The sequence below is a fragment of the Nesoenas mayeri genome (genome assembly GCF_963082525.1).
Source record: "Nesoenas mayeri genome assembly, chromosome: 11".
NCBI classification, from domain to species: Eukaryota; Metazoa; Chordata; class Aves; order Columbiformes; family Columbidae; genus Nesoenas; species Nesoenas mayeri.
In genome coordinates, this window is record NC_137563.1 from 1,671,502 (window position 1) to 1,694,206 (window position 22,705).

The window sequence follows — 22,705 nt, forward strand, 5'->3', positions numbered from 1 at the left end:
AGTGTCTACTTTGCCGTTCTCTGAACCTATTATCTGCCACACAAAGGCAGATATTGAAAATTGCCTGTTAGTTTTCCCTTCATCATTTCATGTGATACAAGAAGCATTGAGACATTCTTATTCATCAGATGTTCCAGAACTAGAAATGTCCTTTCTCCTCAGGGCTGGAGGGAGAACGGTTTTGATGCCCACAGCGCGATGTGTGGAAGCACCTGAGGGAGGTAGAAAGGTGGTTCCTCATTGTCAAATACTAAGGAGAAAAAAATGGTTTTAACCATTTAAAATTCCCTGTAACAGAAGTACTGCGGCACTTCCACGGGAACCCGTGAGTCAGATCATAAATCTATAGTACCTCTTTATAAATCATTCACAAAATATGCGCTGTGATTCATTCCTTTCCTTATGGAGAGTATTATGGGAGAATATGAAATAAATGCATTTTTAATAAGGTGTGATAGCAGCAGCATTGTCTCTTCAGGAGAGACCAGAGTACCAAAATAAACCTCTGCTTGCCCATGTGTTAATTAAACTGGCCTACGTGCTTTGTCTCTACTTCCCTTCTACTCGTTACACTGATAATTGGCTGCTGGGAGTTGAAAATGAAATTGGAAGCTGGTGAAAGTTGTGAGGGATAGAAGAAACCATGTGTTCGTGCATATTGAAGTTAGTGGGGGAGAGAGAGAAAGAGATGCCATATTTTTGGTATAGTCTCTTATGAATTTTTTCTTCCTTTATTTTCCTCTTTTCTTCTTTGTTACTATTCTGTAGTACAATGAGACAGGCTAATCTCCCAGTGTTCTGCTAAAGGCAAGAATTTTCACAAAAAAGCTGGATTTTTAGACTAGAGAGATTTGGGTGACTTAAAGTAAATCTGACCTAGAAGTATTTAAAAGATGTTTATCTAACCTCAGTCTGTAAATCTCTCCAGCTTTTACCTATTGCTCCCTGAGCTTGTATTGTGATCTGCTACCCAGACTATACCTTCTGCTTCGTCTGTCTGCCTTGGGGAGTTGGAATCATAAGGGTCATAGTTCTGTGCATGTGCCTGGGTGGTCTAAATGCAATAAGTTATACCCACAGCTATTTATGCCCAAAGTTTCCATGGTTTCAGTAATCCAGGCCCCAAAACCCGAGTCAGAATCTAAAGGGCTCTGTTCATGGTCCTGCATCCCTTTGTGTGTGATAGTTTAAACTGTGATAAATTTCAGGTCATGAATCTGTACAGTCGTTCCATGACAGAGTGAGTGTCTCTTATTCTTGATATTGCTATTCATCAGATACAAGGGCTGTATCTAAACAGCCATCATTTTGTATAATAGAACCGAAGTCAGTAAAGTAGTGAATTATCAAATTATCAGAGCCTTTACCTCTGACAAGCAGCTGTCCTTAGCATGTATCTAGAAACACAAGAATATTATCTACTGATGGTATTCTGTTATTGCTAATTGTTAATTATTTCAACCAGCATCTCTATTACTCCATCAGATTACTATATGCCTGACTCTTTTATTGCGTGCTTTTATTATCACCTTTTTTCAAAGTATTGAACATCCAGGAAAAGAGAGATTACATTTTCCCATCATGATATGTTATTTGTGACTTCTGTCCAACATTAAAGAGCATTTTATGACCTAAACCAGTCCCAAATCTGTACATTTAGTGCCTGATCTAAAGCCTGTTCAAACCCATGAAAGTCTCTGTGGAACTTGGATTCATGTAAGGCCTTTAATGCTGCTAAAATATACTACCTGATTGAAGATGTCTCTGAACGGTAATTACAGAGGAGGATTTGCAGTGACTGAAGGCTGGGCAGAAGCACCTGGGGTTCATTTGGAGCTACTGGAACATTCATTACTTATTGTGGGGAAGGTCTATACTCCCCAAGATACAGACAGACTTGGATTTCATTGTTTGATGCAGGCTTCAAAATTGTATAGCAGATTATGTAAATGGATGAAGTTCTTAATTAAATGAGGAGAGGTGTACTGCAATTGGCACAGTGCCTGCTGTGCTATTTTGTGAGCCGCTGGATAGAATTGGTTTTATCCTTCCCCGGTTTCGCTGCCGCTGTGTCTCAGGCATTTGCAAATAGTTTTTCTGTCACAGAAGTTGCTGAGAAGGAGAGAGAGGAGGATTTGTGAGGTGAGGAGCTTGGGGTCTGAGGGGATGGCAAGTTCTCATGGAACTGCTGCAAGCGCATAGACCAAATGTTTTCTCAAAATACTCAGCACTGAAATAGTTAACAGTGCGGGAAGGGCCGACCTCAGTTAACAAACATTTGAGGCAAATAGACTATTTTCTACTTCCCAGGGCTACCATTGCAAGCAATGTGCAGGCTATGGAAGAGAAAGCTGAATGAATGTACAAGCAATTCATGGGTTTGATGTTGCTCCTAGAGCTGCACGATCTGGAATATACCGAAAACAAGCAGTATCATAGAATGATTTTGTGGCAAGGAATGAATTTTGCCACAAATCGAGATGGATAGAGTGAAGCACTACAGCATGGTTAATCCTGGTTTCATTTGCAGTGTTGTTTCCTTAGGCCCTGGGATTATGCCACAGGGAGTACAAAAGATGTTCTTCCATAGCACCAAGTTTTCTTCATAGCTGGAAGATTCTGGTTTTTATTGTCCTATACCCTGTGGCTTACAAATTAACTCAAGGAAATAGCTACATAAACCTTACAGTTGGGTGCTAGGAATGAAGGACAACCTTCTCAACCCGCTGTGAAGGATTTGGGGAGCAAACCTTCACTCCTGTCTGGGAGAGGGACTGCGAGACTGAATCGGGCATTGCAAGAGCAAAAACCCACCTTTGGTGCCATCCGAATCCTTCGCTCCTTAGGATAAAGCAAATATTTTGCATGCTTGTCTTGAATTTGTCTCATCAGCTTCGCAGAATCTGAATCATCCAAGTTTTTCCTAATGCTGAACAGATTGGTTGGAAAAGTAAAGTAAATCTAAATAGTAAGTAATGTAAATATAATAAATAAATAGTAATTAAATGTAAGGGAAGTCCAGCACGAATTATCTGATTGCTACAGCCATTGCTTTCTAATACAATTTCTTTACGTGGCTGACAAACCTGCCGTTGGTTTCACCCTAATGAATTCTAAAACAAGTTATAAGAAATGGGTGAAAGACCTCTGAAACCATTTTCAATTCCAAAATGGATGAAGAACTACTAATTAAACTCTATTAGCAAACTGATGAAGCAGCAACTTTGCGCAATAACAGGAATGAATAAGTTGAGAAGATGGGCGGTATAGGAGAAAACAAACAATTACCTTATTTTAATCCTGCAGTCCGTTTGCCCAAAGTAATTTAAGAACACTAGTTTTTCAAAACTAAACAATCACTGGGAAGTATCAGTGAGTCCATTTTATGGAATTATGTCAAGAAGGAGCGAAGGAATTGTTGTGCCGTTCTGTCAGTAAATAGAATTAACTGCCACCTGAATTTAAGAGGAGCTGCTTTACAGATACTGATTTAATTCTTTAAAGTTACTTCTTACTGATACATCTATATAGGTGTGGAGAGCTTCAGTTGTTTTGTTTGTTTTATTAAAGCTGACTAGTTTTGGAGAAAATATGTTTTTTCACCTTATTTTTTTGTTTGAGGGTGGTTTGGTTTGGTTTGGTTTCTTTTTGAGGTCTTTTTGTTTGCTTTGTTAGTTTTTAAACCTCTCCAAAACTTTTGGAATCCCCCACTAAATTTTCCATAAGTGTTTCTGTGTTGGTTGGTTGGTTTTGGTTGGTTGGTTTAAAGAGGTTTTGTGTTTTCTTATATCCGACTTCTCAATGTCACTGAGATGTAAAGGAAAAAATAAAGCTTTTTCCTTTTTAAGCACTTTCTGGTTTGTATCTTTGCATAAAATCAAAGGCAAAGATAATAAAATTAGAGTAGAAGCATGTTCTACCCAGCCTCTCCTAATGCAATTAATAATTAAGATCAAATGACTTGTAAAATACCTACCAGTATGATTAAAATGCTATGAAAAGGTTGCTGTAAGAATAATTGCTTTTTGTTTAATGTAACCAAAAAACAAATCCATGGTTCAGTATCTTTTGTGTTGTATGTTTTCTGGTTTTGAAATTAATGTGACATAAGGCATTCTTTATGCTAATGTTATAGCTCCTCGGATGAGTTTAGCACCATTATCTTCTTTAATGAATAATTCATTCCCTGTTGAAAACTTAACTATATCATTTTTACAGTGTGTAAATGAAACTTTGAAGTGCAATTTAAGTTTAAAGAACTTCATGTTGTAGAGGATTCTCGTAAAGCACCCAAAAGTGCTGTGCTGGTAATACTGGCTTGGGCTGAAGTGGAAGCACGTTCTGGTGAGCGTGTTTGCGATTTTTAATTTTGCTGCTGCTTTTAAAAAATCTTGGGAGGAATTCCTGCTTGGTTTTAATTTATTAGCATTTTTATACACTTTTAGTTATGTCTTTTAAAAAGAAGTAAACGCAGCAGAGCTCATCTCCTTGTTGTCCTTAATGATTGAGGGAGAAACTCCGTGAGAAGCTGGGAAAATGGGAGCAATACTCTTTTTCCCAAACCAGATCCCAACCTTTCTGTAAGAAAATCTCTGACAGTCAGAGACTGATGAATCCTGGGAACTTTTCAGGCTCTTTGGGGTTTTTTGTTTGATGGGGCTTTTTTGGGGGGCTTTTTTTGTTGTTTTCTTTTGGTTTTTGGCGTCCAATATTTCCTACCTAAGCAGGCGAGGGCTGCAATTTCACGTGGGATTATTTGCCTTTTTGTAGTGATCCCTACATGTTAAGTGGACTATTGGGATTTGTGATTCTATGCGAGTTCCCCGTGTTCAGGAGAGCTGGGCTCTGAATCTGAGCTGATTTTCTTCCCTAAGAATGAGATCATTGCTTTTCAGTTAACGTGGGTATGGGAGAACCAAAACGAGATGTGATATTGCTGGGGAATGATCGGCTGGTTAATTACGATCTCTTGTTGATTCTTATGTTGATCACAGTACCTGATAATCTACTTCAAGGTTTAGGAGGAACATTTGGTTACTAGTTCAGTCGCAAACTGTCTTCTTAACGTTGGAGTATGGCGGTTTATATTTTTGCATCGCACATTTTAATTACAGCTCTTGTGGATTTTATTGCATGGAAGAAAGTTTATATAAATTTTGCAGTTCTGGTATCTGAGGAAGAATTTTACTGGGCAATTTGGCTCTTTTTTTTTTTGAGGTTGTTAGATAACTGTATCTAAGGAAAGACAGGTAGCTGGAATAGATATTTATATCTGTGAAATGACTTGTTTCCTGATGCTTGTTGAGTGTCACCTGTAGTGAGACACGTTTGATTGCTGTGCTTTGATAACAATGGGGCACTGCAAGGCTGGTGGAGTCAGATATGAGCCCTCCTGGGTGAGGAGGTAAATGATAAAACAGGGGACTGTTTCAATAGAGGCATTTTCCTTGCACTAATTACATGCTAAGCCATGCTTCTTTTGAAAGTTTCCTGATATCTCTAAATCAACTCCAGAAGCCGGGGGTTCATCTTACTGTGTAAGTTGTTTTTATTCTCAGTGGAAATAATGGCTTCTGGGTACCAGGGAGCAGCATGTGCTCCTTCTTCCTAGGGGAGCACATTAGCAGCTTTATTTTTATTATGTCCTTGCAACAGATTTTCATTTCAGACATTTTAAGACTGAGCGCTGCAATATTTTATAAAACCCCACTTAGCAAGTGTGCTTATGACTCTTTCCCTCTTTCCTCCCCTTCTTTCCTTCCTTTCAACGTGTCAGAGCTTGCAAGTCAAAGGTGTCTAAGGGGTATCTCTCAGGTTAGGAGAGGAATGGGCCAAAAAGAAAACAGCTGTATTTAATGATTTAATTTATTGATTGTATTTCTTTTCCCTATATTAAGGTTTTCTGTATCTTTAACTGATGATATCCTCAGAGAAAATGGGCGCACATCCAGATGTGTATTGCTTTGCTGCCCTGCATGTGATTCCTGAGGCAGAGAGTTCCTCGATGCTCCTTTCCAGGACTCCGAACATTACAAATATGAGGCCCTGTTGCTCTCAGCTAGAGCTAAATCATTTCTCAGATACATTATCCACAGCAAAGAGCGAGACTGGGGCAGGAGGAGGTATGAATCATAGCATTTTGCATAATAAGCTATCTCTCTGAACATATCTGGCTGTGGACAGAAAACAGTATTTCTTCAAATGAAAAATAAATCCTGTAGTATTATAGGCTACTAACAATGGCAATTCAACAGTCTCGACTCGGCCTCTGGATTTGTGGTGTATTTTTGTTATATTTCCATGAGCTGTCATTACTGAAAGCTTCGCACTTTTCCATCTGCACATTGTGAAACGTGTGCATTTTCATTTTCCTCTCAAATCAGTCATTTAATATAAGAAATACTTTATGTTTTTTCAAACAACTTTAGATTGTACAAAACATTGAAATAATCAGTTTATCCTCCTTTTCAATCCAGAGTTCATGCTCTTATCTCCTCCTTTATGTTTCTTTCTCTTTCTTTTAGTCAAATGAAATCCTTTAGTCAAATGGAATCCTTTGAAGTTGAGCACACAGAAAAATTAATTTTTACTTTGAATAACACAAGCAGCGATCACCATCAACTATTACATACGAGATTAGCTTTGTCATTAAGAGGCATTATCCCTATAATACTCCTATTCATCAGGTAACATTTAAATGAAGAAAATGTGTGCAATTTAGTCCACCGTCCTGGCAATCGTTGTTACAATGTTATACAGAGCTCAGGTAGGCTCAGTGAAAAAAAAATTAGCACACCATTTTTCCCTTTGGCATTATTTAGCTTAAGGTGCTCAAATATAATTTACAATTGCTCTTCAATAGCTGCATTTGCCGGTCTCTAAATTCTATTTGGCGCTCCCTATTCAGTAGATTTATTCATCTGTGATAAGCTAAGGCGGTAGAAATTTGTGATTATAATCGATCATTATATTATGAGCTTTATCTTCATGAGGAACATCCCGGCCAAGGCCACCGAGGAGCAGCTGAAGGACATTTTCTCCAAGGTTGGCCCTGTGCTCAGCTTCAGGTGAGAACGGCTGCCAGTTCCCCCTCCCCAGTTCCCTGAGTCCTGCAGGTGACAGGCCTGAGGGACAGGACCCATCCAGAGGGACCTGGACCAGCTCCACAAGTGGAGTTCATCCATGAGAACCTCATGAGGTTCAACAATGCCAGGTGCAAGGTTCTGCACCTGGGTCAGGGCAACCCTTGGCATCAATCCAGGCTTGGGGGATGGAGGGATGGAGAGATGGAGAGCAGCTCTGTGGAGAAGGACTTGGGGGAACTGAGGGATTGAAGATTGGACGTGAGCCGGCAACAGGGACTTGCAGCCCAGAACACAAATTGTATCCTGGGCTGCATCAAAAGGAGTGTGGGCAGCATGTCGAAGGAGGTGATTCTGCCCCTCTGCTCTGCTCTGGTGAGACCCCCCTGCAGTGCTGGTCCAGTTGTGCGGTCCTCAGCACACAAGAGGCAGGGACCTGCTGGAGAAGGGCCAGATGAGGCCACAAAAATGATCAGAGGGGTGGAACAGCTCTGCTGGAGAACAGGCTGAGAAAGTTAGGATGTTCAGCCTGGAGAAGGGAAGGCTCCAGAGAGACCTTATTGTGACCTTTCAGTACTCAGAAGAGGCCAATAAGAAAGAAGGGGACAGACTTTTTAGCAGGGCCTTATAACGATAGGACAAGTAATGGTTTTAAACTAAAAGAGGGGAGATTCAGTCTGAACGTGAGGAAGAAATGTTTTACCCTGAGGGTGGTGAGAGCCTGGCCCAGGTTGGCCTGAGAGGTGGTAGATGAACCATCCCTGGAGACATCTCAGGCCAGGCTGGACGGGGCTCTGAGCAACCTGAGCTGGTGCAGATGTCCCAGCTCATGGCAGGGGTTGGACTAGATAAGCTTTGAGGGTCCCTTCAAGCCAAACTATTCTATGTTTCTATTCTATACCGGGCATTGTTTTGATACCAAAAATACGCATTCACTCAAAAATAAAGGTGAATTATTTGCTTTCTGCCAAAGAACTCTACTTTAATCATAGAGGCTATATACTCTCCTTCGGAGATAACGGAACCGGTGGTATTCAGTGAGTTGAGGTAAATGCATGTTGATGAAACACATGCACAGAAGACAGGTTAACATGTGCTATAGCAGCCAAACAGCAAGACTATATAGGAATTGTTCAGAACAAGATCTGAATTGAGGCACTGTGTAGCCTAGATAGAAAAGACACTTTTGTGTGCATGCTGTTCATCTGTCCTGATAACTTCTGAATTTGCTGGTCGGTTTTAACCAACTCTGAAGGAAGAGTCAAGGTCTTAAGGTTCTTACATTGGCCCTGAAAATCAGCAGCAAACTAGAAAATGGAGAATCCGAGTTTTCCTGCAGAAGTGGCTGGAAGATTTCAGACCCCATTGGTTCTGTTTGGCAGCGATCAGGCAGCAACCGCCTGGCACTTGCACAGCCAAGAGAGGCTCCAGAATGTTCTGCTCTTTGACTGGGGCAGATGCTCCAGAAAACAGTGGAAAACTGCAGGGGAAGAGGGATGCAAGGGAGTATGGAGGGTACGAATGCACAGGGAAACTGGGAATGCTATTCCTACCGCTTATTTGTTTTATTGTATTCTCTGCACTCTGTGTATTGACAAAAGTCTTGAGCAAGATTGTATTCAGACCTCAATAACAGCAAAACAGTGTAGGGCTGTATGTTGCACATAAGCAATGTGATAGTTTTGCAAGGAATTTCACCCAGCTCAAATCACCCTGAAGTTCCAGTTAAGTGTGAAAGAATTATATCTAAGGAAGAATTAGTGCAACAAAGATAATTATTGTGACTGAAAAGCAAGCTGGTTGAATCGAAACTGAGCCTTGCTGATTTAGGCATAAGAGGGTTCTATATAAGATAGGAGTTTGAGACTGATCTAAAGAACGGAGGGGAGAGATCATGTAATTTCGTAAACACAGGTAAGCAAAAGTTGAGGAGACACATTTCAACTATGCGCTTTAGAGAAGTGATCATCCTGAAGTAAGAGGGCAGGCAGGAGGTGCACCTATTAAAATGGAAATATAATATGGAACAGTCTCAGGACTGGACGAGAGAGTAGAAGTTTCATATCTGCTGAGCAGGGAAAAAAGTGTCAGTGTTGCTATTTTGCTCATATTTTTGTCTTATGGCTGCTGATGGTATATTGCTGTTTGAATACCTTCTAGCTGAAAAGTGATCTTTCACTGTTGATTTATAAGGAGGAAACTAATTGAAAAGAAGTTGGCAAGGTGACTCGGTGGCTGGGGAAAGATTCATCTGTTATGCTCTGATGCAAGTCCTGGCAGAACTAGTTATATTATCATTATGTTTCTGGTGTCAAACAGCCAGTTTTCAGATTTTCTGACCCTACTGGTATTTTTTATTTGCAGAGAGTTATGTATGGCTTGTTGACTGAGTTAAACAGCAGGGAAGGCAGTCGAGATCAGTTTTGCCCTAACTGAGAATTGCTGCAGTCAATGGGAATTTCTGTAAGAGGTTTCCAGGGACAATCTGCCAGCCAAAAGGCAAAGGCAGAACTAAATTATCATAGAAAATTGCAGCAAACCTAATTAAGCTAGGTTTGTGGAGAGAGATACTGGTTCTAACCACATGAATATCTATTATCTTCAGTCACTAAAGATGCTCGCAACACAGCCCTCTAGCAAATCATGCAGTACCTAGCTAAAATCTGTAAGGACCCTCTCTCATGTGCCTCCATATGGTACAAGGTGTTTAATATTAATCCTTAAGATGGCAAGTTTTTGTGACATTTGAAAAATGCTCACATATGCTCATGGTGAGGACCAATATGGCTACAAATGATTTGTGCAGCGTGGATGACACAGCAACCTGCTCGCTCAAACGCTGGGTTTGCAACACAGAAAGATCAGAGAAGCATTTCCTGAGCAAATGCAGAATGCAAAACGTTGTTCCTCCAGGAACTGGCACATAGCGCACACGGAGAATCCCGTGTACCATTCGTCACAGACTCTCCCTGCTAGGATGAGAATATGGTAAAATCCCTTTGTGATATTTTCATTAAGGCAGTTGACAAAAGGACAATGTGACCTCATGCCAGTTAGAGAAGACTCTACTGGTGTTGCATAGTCCCAACCAGACTCTTCACTGGTGAAGAACTGATTCTGTTCTGCCCCTTTTCCCCCTGGCTAGGATTGCTATCACTATTGATTAATGATCATTATGAAAACACTGTCCAGAGACCCCAGTGAGGGTCAGAGCCCCATTGCTATGGGCATTTTAGTCCTGAGGATTTTACAGATGTTGTAAAACCTGATCCATTTTTATTATTATATGAGCCGCTCTATATACTATTGTGCACAGCCAGGAGTCCTTCAAAGAGTGGTTGTCAGCCATTCTTGTGGTGTTTTTCCTAATGTATTTATACACATCTAGACAATTACAATCCTGTAGCATCTGCCAGTTGACAGGATTCTGACATACTGATAGTGTAATGTGGTTGAAGTTGGTCACTTGGGAAACTCTGCCACAGCCTAAGTAACACTAAAGATGGAGACTGAGGGCAATAAAAGCAAAATCTAAAGACCTGCTGATGATTCATTTTTGACGTCTGTTTTGCGTAGGGCATTTGGAACAGGAGAGAGAGAAGAGCAGGAAAAGATAAATCAACATCACTTTGACCTCTTGATTTATTGTTTTTCACATGCATCTGTATTAAGGGCTCTGAAAGCCATTTTACCTGTCTGGGATTTACTGGCGGGTAATAGAGTCTGGTCTGGATCCGTCAGATTTGCTATGCTGAGGAGCAGGAAGGAGAGGTACTAAAGTTACCTAGGACTAAAGTACTAATATGAATTTCACAGGTTTCATAGGAGGATGTCTTGGGCTTTTGACATTAAAAACGTTTTCTAGGGTGACTGTTTTCTCCTTTTTATGTCACACACAACTCTTGGAGATGAGACTCTAAGTCATTCCCAAAGTTACCACTCTTGGCCCACAAAAAGTAATAAAATCTTGTGGGCCTAGGCTCAAGAAACGTATTTACCAAGTGGTAGTTACTGGTGTATGGTGACGGAGTTGAAGTTGGCCATTGTGTCACACAACGAAAATCCTTCTTTGCCTTGTAACTGTGCAAATCAGGCAACAAGTCAGCAGAGCCCTCTAAAAACTTCTGTCTTGAAGAGAGGTAGTTTGGGTCAAAATACACACAACATGCTGACTACATAAAAGATGTACATTTTTTACCCTCTCCCAAATACCTCATTGTTGCATTCTAAAGATTGCTACCATATCTTCATCTTTGTCTTCAGACATAAATTCCTATCAAAGAGTCACTGAATTTTAATAGGCATATATTTTGCAGTATAGCATTGGAGTTCACAGTGCAGTTTACAGTATGATACAGTTCTGGTAATGTCGAGTTAGTTATTTTTGTTTTTAAGTGAACAGTCACATTAAACAAATTAGCCTCTTAGTATAAAATCAGTGTATGTATCTTCAGAAATCTAAATGTTAGATATCGCATCTGCAGAGAAATATATTTGTACAAGACAGGAGGAAGTAGAGGCCTTTTTATGGCCTGCAGAGAGCACTGAGCTGGGCCCTCAGCCGCCTGTTCTCCAAACTAGAGAAAACATAAATACACTTGGTTATTTAAATACAGGAGGGCAGGGGACAGGGCAGTGGGAGGCCCATCATGAGCAGAACCAAAGGGCTTTGCTGCGGGCAGATCTGTCCTGCAGCGCTCAAGCTGAATGATGAGATAAGGTGATTGTAGCTTCCTGGAGGATTTTATCTCAGCTGAACTCCACCATCTCTATTAGGACTTTGCCCTAAACACGAGGCCAGTATAAACAGTCACTGTCACATTGAAGACAATAGCTGTTAAAAATGAATCAAAGACCAACCTTTTTATTTATTTTATTTTTTTTAAAGGGACTCATTTTATCTGTATTTGCCAAGTAGGAGACTGAGATCACAATACAAGCCACTTGTGAGGACACATCTAAAGGGCAGTAATTATAGGTCAGTTTGCCAAAGACTATCAGGAAAATACATAAAATGCATGGCAAGCATAATGTTACAGAACATTAGAGACTTCTTCAAAGATGAGGTTTTTTACCAAAAAAAAAAAAAAGACCCACAACGAACCTCTCAGATTTTAAGGCTAAAGTATGTGGAGTACAGAGGGAAAGAGATGACCTTTTCGAGGTGTATAAAATTCCAGAGAGATTTGCGAGGATAGATGATACAAGATGATCTGAACTTCTGTCAAATACATGAACAAGAGGCACGAACTAAAGCCAAGAAAGGGTCAAATCCTAAAGGAAAATGGGTAGAGTGTCTGCGCACAGAGAATAGCTATACTGTATTAAATATAAGGCAATGATACCAACAGTCATTGCAAGAAAAAGGATTAGGCAAATGTCTAGGGAAAAAACATAATTGTGGGATGTAGCAATTAGCTCCAGACAATGTGGTGATGCTAAGAGGATCTGATGGCTGCTTCTGATTTCATAATTCCCTTGCAGTTTGTGTATTTAGATTATATTTCTGTTAAGCAAGAGGTGCTCTTTCTGCTAGGAGACATTGCCATATGTGCAATACTGGGAGCAGCAATAATATGTGTTTGTGCTCCTTAATAAAATATGAACCTTCATATGCATGCTACCATTTGATAGAACCTACGTATGTATGAGCAAGGTCTGTATGCAAAACGTGTTCACAATACCCACTCCTCGGATGCATTAATTAGATTTCTTTATTGCATATTATTTAACTGAGGTTGAAAACCCCTGCACGTTCTCTACCCCACCCATGTTATGCTGAATGCAGGAAAGAAAACCTGATAACTCCCTGGATAACTAGGGAGCTCTTTATGAAGAGCTCATTTCCAGTAGACTTCCAGTGACCTTAGACTCCTTAAACTTACAATAAGATGCCTGTCTCCGGTGCCACTCCCGCTTCCTTCCTCAGTATGGTGGGACACACCAGAGTTCAACTGAACTTGGCCTTGATTGCTCTCCCCAGGTATGAAGTTCAATTCCTTCTCCTTTTGAGATGTGCAAGGGTGAGTTGACAGGCTACAGTCCAGTTGAGTGCTTTGTGGATTACAACCTTTGTAACAAATTCTTTATAAAGTTTATAGCAAGTTACTTCAAAGTAATTATGAAGATCTTTCAAGAAAAACTGTAATTTCCAAAGACTGACTGTGCTAATAAAAACACTCTGCAAAACAAATTTATTTTCGAGGCGTAGACTGTCCAGTTTAATGATTAATTTGCACTAAACATCTCATTAATAGCACAGATAGTTTTGCCAGTGCTTCTGAACAAATATAATTGGAAGATTCATCAAAAATCCCTTAATTTATTTAGTGCTGCAAAAGACAAAATAGAAAAATTAATAGCAATATCTAATGATTTATTTGCATGTTATAGTTTATTCTTTTGTGGTTGGGATCAGAGCTATAGATCTGCATAGCTTGCCAGTTCCAGCAGTGGCTTTTCTCCTAGCAGTGTTGTACTATATCCCACATCTCTGTGTGAAAGAAGGCTTGAAATCAGCCTTAGAACTGAAAGAAGTTGGAACTTAGAACCTTAGAACACCCTTTATCTCGAGGAGCATAAGTGAGCTGAGCAAAGTGAACTTTCCTCCAGGTGTGAGGTGGGGAGCACGGGGCACACTGGAGTGTCCCAGGATGCCATCGCTGTGCTCACCTGAAACCAGCACCGTGCCTGCATGTGTCCATTTAGATGTAAGCAAGAGGGATGACAGCGCTGCCACTTTGCTTGTTTGTCATTGTTTCCAGCATGCAACTTCATCAGAGCAGAACTGGCATCACCTGCGTGAACCAGAGCAGGGGATTTAGAAAAATGTGTTCTTTTTCTGCTGTGTACACTACATATAAATAGGTAGCAATGTCTTTGGATTTATTATATTCATTACTCTAATTTTTCGAGTTTACTGAGATATTTAGATCTCTGGTACGTTGCTGGGTTGTTTTTTTTTTGGGGGGGGGGAAGAGGGAGGAGTAGAGGATGGATAAAGAAGGGGCTGCTTCTTTTTGTTCATTTGTCTTTTCTAACTTGGAGCGGTTTTGTGAGTATTCAGTGGTGCCTCTTCAGCCTGTAGTGTTCGTATATCCTGAGCTAGCAATAAATATTCTTCCCAGATTGCAGGAATGTCAAGATTATTCCATCACAATCTCCGTCTTGCTTTAGCTGGACGTGTGCTTCCCATGAACACTTTTACATGAAACTTTCAACCCTTTTTCAGTGTCTTTGCATGAAAATAACATGTAGTTGCTGTTCTAAAGGGACAAACCAAATACAGAAGTAGCATGGACACAGCTGAGGAGAACTGTTAGCTGTCCTTGCAGAAAAGCTGTGCCAGCTGCTTTGGTAGATACCTCGGTAGCTGAATGTGCTTTATTTTTCTATTTTTAAAGAACCAAACTTTTCAAGGCAATAAACTCTACAGTAATAGTGTCATTTCAAGTTTTAAAGATGGGCAATTCCAAACCTTCTATGCCAGGTGTGAAACACATATTAATAAGATAATCCTATGTATGAATGTATGTGCACCCACAAAAACAAATACATAAATCTATATATTTATATACATAAAGAGAAATATGAACTGTCACTACCAATAAAATTAAAAATGTGTCTTAGAAACAGAGGAGTCCCTTTTAATTCTTCAAAAGACTCATAAAGCATGCTTACAGCTCCTTCAGAGGCCCTGGTAACCAAGATGGGTGTTTTCATGTCTGTGTTTCAAATGCATACATTCCACACTTCGGTAACCAATGCTGCTTGTTGACTGTTAAAACTGCATTTTTTTGGTGCCAGCCTAGAACATTCGTGCCAATTTTAATAGCAACTTAATACTACCATTTGATTTTATTTATTTACTTTCAGAAACTAGAATTAAGGTTTAGGTAAGAACTCTTACAGCCTATTTTGTACAGCTGAATAGCGCGCTGAAGTTTCATGTGGAAAGAGCTATTCCTATGCCTTATTTGTATACCCATCTTAGTGCCGGAATATGTTTACCTCTAGCTCAGGTGCAGCGTCACTGGCTTTTGTGTTTTATGTGTTTTAAGTTCTATGGGGTAGGGCTGGTCTCTTGGTACATAGTGTACAGGACCCCCGGACAGCTGTCCAACTTGAGGTCACTGGCTGCTATAGTAGGATGCATAATTTTACTCAGTAATATACTTAACAGAAAAAAAGTAATATTAAGACTTTTGCAGATTGTAGCTTTTGGGAAACATTCTGTAAACAGTGCAGCATTGACTGCACCAGTTAATCAAGTTATATGTTAGTGTATCCAACTGGAATTTCAGAGATTCCACTGCTGAAGTGACATCAGTGTGAATAGAGGTGGACGCTTCAGTGTTACATTAACTGTGATTTTTAACTCGGGGGTAGATAATGGGATGAGTACGCATTCAAGGACCTTTCTTCTGGAGATCTTTAGGATCCAACATTAATCTTCAGATGACATAAGTCTTGTCCAGTAAGTTAGTCAGAATGTCATTTGCTCTTTGCAACCAGTATTAGAAATTTAGGAGGTACCTGATAAATTTTCTACGTCTGTAACTAGATAGAGGAAGAGGATCTCAGCTGCTGTATTGACTATTGCAGGGAGCTTTACCAGTTACAAACATATGATTTTAGGCTCCCATTTGGCAACCAGTGCACCTATGCAATTTTCAGATCTTATTCTCCTTGTTGACTAGCATTCCACATTGTCCTTGACCTGCTAGCCAGAGGCTTAGGTATAGAAAATGAAGATTGTACGTTGATAGCAATCTCTTCAGCTCCTTTAAAATCAATGGACTGTCTAAGCTGACACATGTCAACGGAAGATCTAGCCTTGATGCATTTTCTGACATGTTGTCATTGGACAAATTTTCCAAGTAATTATATTTCAGCATTATATTGTGCCATAAAGGTGCCAATGATTTTACAAAATAGCTTTTGAAGTTCAGACATGATCAAAGCAACACTTGAATGACTTTGGCAAATTTATGGTGCTTTATGAAGAAGCCAGCCTTTCCTCAGCCGGAGTTTATGAGACCTTATATTGTGCACTACAGAAAGTTTATCATTAAATCTGCTTCTCACAAGAGCAGATTATTCCAGTTTATGGATGGGTATGTAACTAACTAGCATCTCTTTGTCAGGTTAAGGGTCAGAGACCATCATAGTGGAATGGCATAGTTGCAACATATGATTTAAGTAGAACCCTCTATCCTCTCTGCAAACAGCCATGTGATACCTAAGTTCACCCCTTCTTCCTCAAGAAAGTCAGGCAGAAGCACGGAGAGGCCTCTGGTTTTGTTAACAATTCATTAAATACTGAACATCCTCTAACAAAGACTCATCTGCAAAGTACATTCATCACTCAGGGTGCTGAACAAATAATAACAATAAGCTTCTTTCCTTGCTACTTCTAAGTAGCAGTATCAGATTAAAAAAAAAAAAACAACAAACAAACCCTGTCTCTAGAAAATCATAAATATACAGAAGAAAACTATTATCTCTGAACTGGAGAGAGATTTTTCAGCCTTATCTTTGCTGGCCTTTCTCCAAGTCCTTCAGATGATTTGCCCATCTCTGCAAAAACTATAACCAAGAGGTGGAGAAAATTCATACTGAAAAAGGCACTTCTATTTAATTAGAAAAGAGAGAATAATTTTAACCCAAAAAAGGAGCAGGTGCTTGCGTTTTCTTTAGTTTAATTGTGCCACGTTCCATGTGTTGATTCTGCTCATTATAAAGTTAAGACTGAAGTAAGAATTCAGTGCTAACATTTTGGAGATGGACTTTCGTTCTGCTTTTGCAGTCAAGCTGTGTTTGCAAGGATGAAATTCAATTTGCCTTGCATTTCCTAATGCTATAGGAAAAGGAATGGGAATTGTATGTTTTAAAAAACAGGGGATCTTGAAATTAATGGAAATAGAGCTCTATGGGGACTGGCTGCATCTTCCTCCAGCTTTTGGTGCTGTGACTGCTGGTTTTGCACAGTTAATTGTTCACAGGTGAGTTGTGAGGGTAGATGGTCCTTTCAGGAGGAATAGATGGACTTGTTGACCCTATTAATGCTGCCCAGTGAAGGGCATGGTTTGTCATGTGTCTCTGGAGGCTCGTGCTGATGCCCTCATTCATTATAGCAACTGCACCAATCCCAGTTGTGCCTGTAGTTGTTTCCAGATGTTGCTCTGGGAATATAGGAAATGAGAGAATTATTTCTTTATTTATGTATCTGAAAGTGTCTCTTTCCAGTTGACCAATATACACCTTTCATGTCCATCCTTACCAACCTTCTCATTCTTTCTTTTAATGAAATGCACTCATTAAATCTTTACTTCAAGTGATTCTTTAAACTTATAGCATGAGGGGAAAGACACAGTATTTCACAGTGGTGCTTTATCACCCTTGTTCCTTAAAATGTTCAAGCCTGTAATATTGTTCAGCCCTCAGGTATAGAACATGAACTCCTGAGGTTGAACAGGATGATTCACTTGTTTCACTATGAATTCAAAGTGGATATGAAGCATAAATCCCCTTTTTCCCTCTGTAATATAGTAGCCATGAATCACAATGTCACGCTGAGTCGATCATAATCTAACACTTCACGCCTCAGCCAACAACTTGATTTGTCAAGAGAACAGGCCTGCAAGCTGCCAATAGCATTGATTCCCATTGGAGAAGAAAGGATAATTAAGCCCTCAGTGAGCTAATTTCTTCTTTTATAAAAAATAACATTTCCTTTTCTCTTTTAAGTAAACAGAAATGAAGAAATATTACGCATGTATAGAATAAGTTAAGTGTTTACTTTCCCTAAGTCACTAGTATGACCTTTTTTTCCATTTCCACCTGATAAAACATGTCCTGGATCATTTTATTCCACCATACAATAACACACTGTGCTACATCTCAATTAGGAAAGTGAAGCTAAAATTAATAACTCACAATCTGCCTGCTAAGTGGCGTGCGACAGGGTACCGCCATTGCTGGGCGGGAGTGTGAAGCTGTCTGGCCGTGAGCTTCATGAGGAGCATGAATAATCCTTGTGTTCGGCTGGAATTCTAGTCCGTTGCATCGAGGTCATGAATCAAATGTGCTTCGAGTCCTAAGTATGGCTTGTGAGTCTTGAGCATATATGAAGGTCAGCACCCATATTTCTAATATACTGTGATCTGTTTCCCATATGGAGATGTGGTATATGAAGAGATTGGTCTGTTACGAGCAAAAATTCCTATTGTCTCCTGAAGAGGAAGGACGTCTTGATTCTTTGTTTCCACTGCTTGTGAATACAGCCAACAAGTGGAGGGCTCTTTTCCATGCAGGGAAATACCCATACAAATAAATATTATTTGACTATGCTTATGAATATTTACATTAAAATTAGATTTGGTTCTTGCATTTGTATCCCCAGGGTGCTTGGGAATTTATGAAACACCTAATAGTCCATGTAGAGCCTGGATAAAGCCATTGATCAGACTGTAATAGATCCTTCAACTATTTTTCCTTTTCGTTGTAGAAGAGAACAGCCGGTATTCTTCATCCATCAGGGCCAAATCACTCCATCCTTCTTGCTAAGTTTCATGTTTGGCAGCACAACAGAGAAAGAGAAATACAGACTTTCCAGGCGTAAGGTTGGAACGTTCAATCTTGTCATCAATTCTGATTTCCTATAATCATAAGTAATATTGCAGAAGGTTCCTAGTCTACCGGAGTCCCTGCTTGCTGTAGCCACAAAGTACGCCCCAGCATCCTGGAACAAACTCTGCCCTTGCAATAAATGGTCAGACTAGCTGTCAAGATGGAAAACCGTCTCTTACCTTCAGTAATACAGAGCAATCTGCATCTCTTTCTTCCACGGCTGAAATACTCTCTGCTACACCATTGTATGATTTTTCAGGGACAGGCATTTACAAAAGGTTGCTGTGTTAGAGGAAAGGAACCGTTTGTATCTTTGTCATCTCTGGGTATCGTATAGTCCTAAGAGAAGAGAGGTAAAGCGTTCTTCGTGTATCTCCTAGCAGCAGCAAACACAGACTGAGAAAGCACCCTCGCTTACAACCTTAGAGCAAAGCCTGACTTCTTCGGTTCGGCAAGGTCATTAAAAAATTTCTGGTTATTAAGGCCCTAATCCTTTACTTCCTACTAGACTGAAATGGAATATAGTTACAATATCATGTAAATGAATAAGCTTTTGTCCTGCTAGTCATTTCTTGTTTCTTCCTACAGCTGTGTCTCTTAAGAAGCACTACCTGGTTTTCCTGCTATGTATTCTATAGTTGCTGGGATACGCACCATTCATAAGTCTCCTGAAACAAACTCTCTCATCTTGGCATTGATGAAGCTTAATGTGGCCCAATTGCACTTGTCTTTTTCCAAGTATTTGCTTGGGTTGAATTGCTGAGACACCAGAGCTCCGTGCCCTCTGCTCCACTGGAACAGGATGGAAACAGCCCCTTTGAATGTGGCTGCTTTTCTGCTAATACATTATCTGTATTTCTAATGTGCTATCTGTATTTCCTTCTTTAAAAAGAAGAGTTTTCCTCAGCAACGCAGCTGCTATTCAAATTAAGTTGTATGTAAATCATGCTTGGGAAGGGAATTTAAGCGGAAATTACTTTTGACATCTGTTGAAATTTTCTCAGATTTTGTTTGCGGCTAATAACATTTTAGAAGTCTGAAAAAAATATAATTTCTCCCTCTTTAAGTGTCTGTGTTACTGAGGAAAAGCAACACAAGTTGAAGAAGATTAATGAACTGTGACCACCATGTGTTTGACTGGCATTTGGAAGCTATGAAGTTTATTTGTAGATGCTATCTACCTGTTGTCAAGTTAGGATCACTTCATCCTTACAAGGTAAATTGTTTCTAGCACCGTGTCCTTAATCTTTTCACCCATCTGTGTGATGAGTGTGCTGTTTTGGGGAGGGCACCCTCTTTAATACATACTTATAGAGTATGTAAGACAGTCTGGCACTGATTTCTGACTGGTCCTCCAAGTGCTAGTGCGTATATTGTATATGCATCTCCAGCACAAGAGCTTCGTTCCCTGCTGGAAGTGGCTAGATAATTTTACATTACTGAAAAATGATAATAATATGGAATTGAATGATTTCTCTTAGTCATCTACATAGAACATACAGTACGTAAGTCATAGACTTTTTCATTTTTAGAGTTATATATAACATTATCTAAAGATTGCATATACCACAGAGTGGGAGGAGAAGTCAAAATCCAAACGTCTTATTTGTTCCTGGTTCTATTAAAACCTCCCTGACAAACTCAGATTTATCCCTGTCTTCCAATAATTCTTGTAGGATCTTTCCAGTTCCCTCAGCAGCTACGGAAATTAACTTCTCTGTAATATTTGTCGTTTTCTCCAGATTGTGTAGTTACTACTGTAGCTGAATAAATGCAAATGTAAAAATGCAAATATTTGATGGTAACCCATGACTGCAAATATGCTGGCAATTTTGTTTTAGAGACAGGATTTGTTTTAAGTCTCCTGCAACATTCAGAGCATGTTGTCTCTTCAGTCTCACATGACGCGTTCAAGCATAAAAGTCCTTGAGAACCGGGAAGTCTTCGCTTTTCTGGTTTGTCAGGTTTGATTGTGTTGTGCCAATAAGGACCATGTTGTCTGGTGTTGTTCCATGACGGCAAACTCTTGCAAAAATGTGATTTCAAGCCATGTGGTGGTTCGCATACGCCATCCAGGATCTGTGGGATGGGTACTGCAGGTTTTCACCTCCGCAGCTCTGCATGCAGGGGGCTTGGGGGCAGCCAGCAGCAGGGAATTTGGCAGCTGTTCGTGGGAAGTGAGCAGCAGCTTAAGGGGAAACTGCGGTTTTCATGTTGAATCACTCTACAGAGAATCTGAGCATCATGGTGGAAAATCTGATCCTTAGCAACTTTTAGAAGATATTTTCAAGCAATATATGCACAGTATTTTGCACCAAACCCATCTTTTATGTGTTAATTGACAACTGCAACTGTTGGTTTTGTTTTTCATTTAGCTAGCTCTAAATTTTAACTAAGGCAGAGATCAAAACACAAGTGAGTAATCCGTAACTCTGGCAAAACAGCACTTGATAATAATCAAGTTCACGTCTTGCATAAAGACATTTTTGTTCCAATAATTCATGCATCTCTCCATAGAAAACAACAGGAACTTGCGGAGAGATGTGTTAGGGTGGGGACAGAGGATTCTTATCTAATGTGTTTCGTGGCTTCATTTAGTGTTGGTGTAATATCACAGACATTTTTAGGTTTTATCTTCTGGGAAAAAGCAAAAGTTTGTTCTTTTCAAAAGTTCAATAGACATTAGTGTGAAAGAACAAATTTGAATTACACAGAAGTTACTTTTTGGTATCTCTGCTTGTTTAATAAAGTTTTATATTATGAAAATAGCCACAATTGCTCCAAGTATCATTTTTACTAAAATGATACCTCTTATATTTCCCCTCAGCAAGACCACCAGCATTTTGTCACTTAGGCAAACAACATCATGGCATTCTAGAACACAACACAACCGTAGAGTATGCATCTATGACACCACATTAACACCCTTGACATACATGTATAGTATTATTTATACTTATTTTCATCTGGGAGAACTACTCTTATCTCACATAAAGGCCTCCCAATAGACAAAGGGATGGTAAACCTGTAAAAACTAAATATACTAGAAACCCGAACATGGTGTTTTAAATAATAAGCTAACTCGTTTGTGGTTTACATCAGTTAGAAGTGGAATTAATCACCAAGGAAAGTAAAAGAGCATAGATCCTGGGAATCCCTCCACTTGGACTCTTCCTGGATGTTCCTTGGTCTGCAGGGAATATGCTTCGACAGCTGGATAAGTGGATTTGTCTGAAAGATCAGGGAAGTGCTGTAACTCCAGCTATCATGCGAACTTGGACAAGAAGTTCTTTGGCCAGGAATGTCATGTCTTTGAGTGAGCTCCAGAGGAAAATAACAGAAGACACCACATCCCTGAAAAAGCAGCAGGAAGAGTTAAAGCTGGGCATCTGTGATGGGACACACAGCTCCTAGGATATTCACCATTTTATTTCAATTGCATTTGGCTCTTGGTTTAGAAGCCTTGGGCAGGTATTGGAATATCAGCTAAAAGTACTTAACAAAAAGCCCAAAAGCTGAGGACATTAAGCCTTGGATTGCAGGACTTGAACACAAAATGTGAATAGCAAATGATGCTGCAATGACCAAAGGGGCTAAAGTCTTGATTCTGGCTGAGCATTCTGGCCTTAATACAGCAAGGCACTTAAACTCCTGCTTATCTTTAAGCACATGAGGAGTCCCATCGAGTTGAAGCAGTCACATGCTCGAATGCTTTGCTGGTTTGAGGCCAGAGTGCTCTGAACCTTGCACGATTAAGCCCTAAACCAACAGCTTCTCTGTCAAAACTGTAATTCATTTCTAAAGGCTTTAATCAATTCTTGCAATTCTGTATGCAATTGGATTTGGGGGACATCTGCTTGAAGTAAGAATGAGTAAGAATTCGTAGGACTGAGCTGTCCAAGCAGAGGCAGCAGGATGTTTAAATATACAAACGATGCTGCACAACCGGTAATGGTTACAATTTTTCTTCAAACAATTCCTGCTGTCACCAT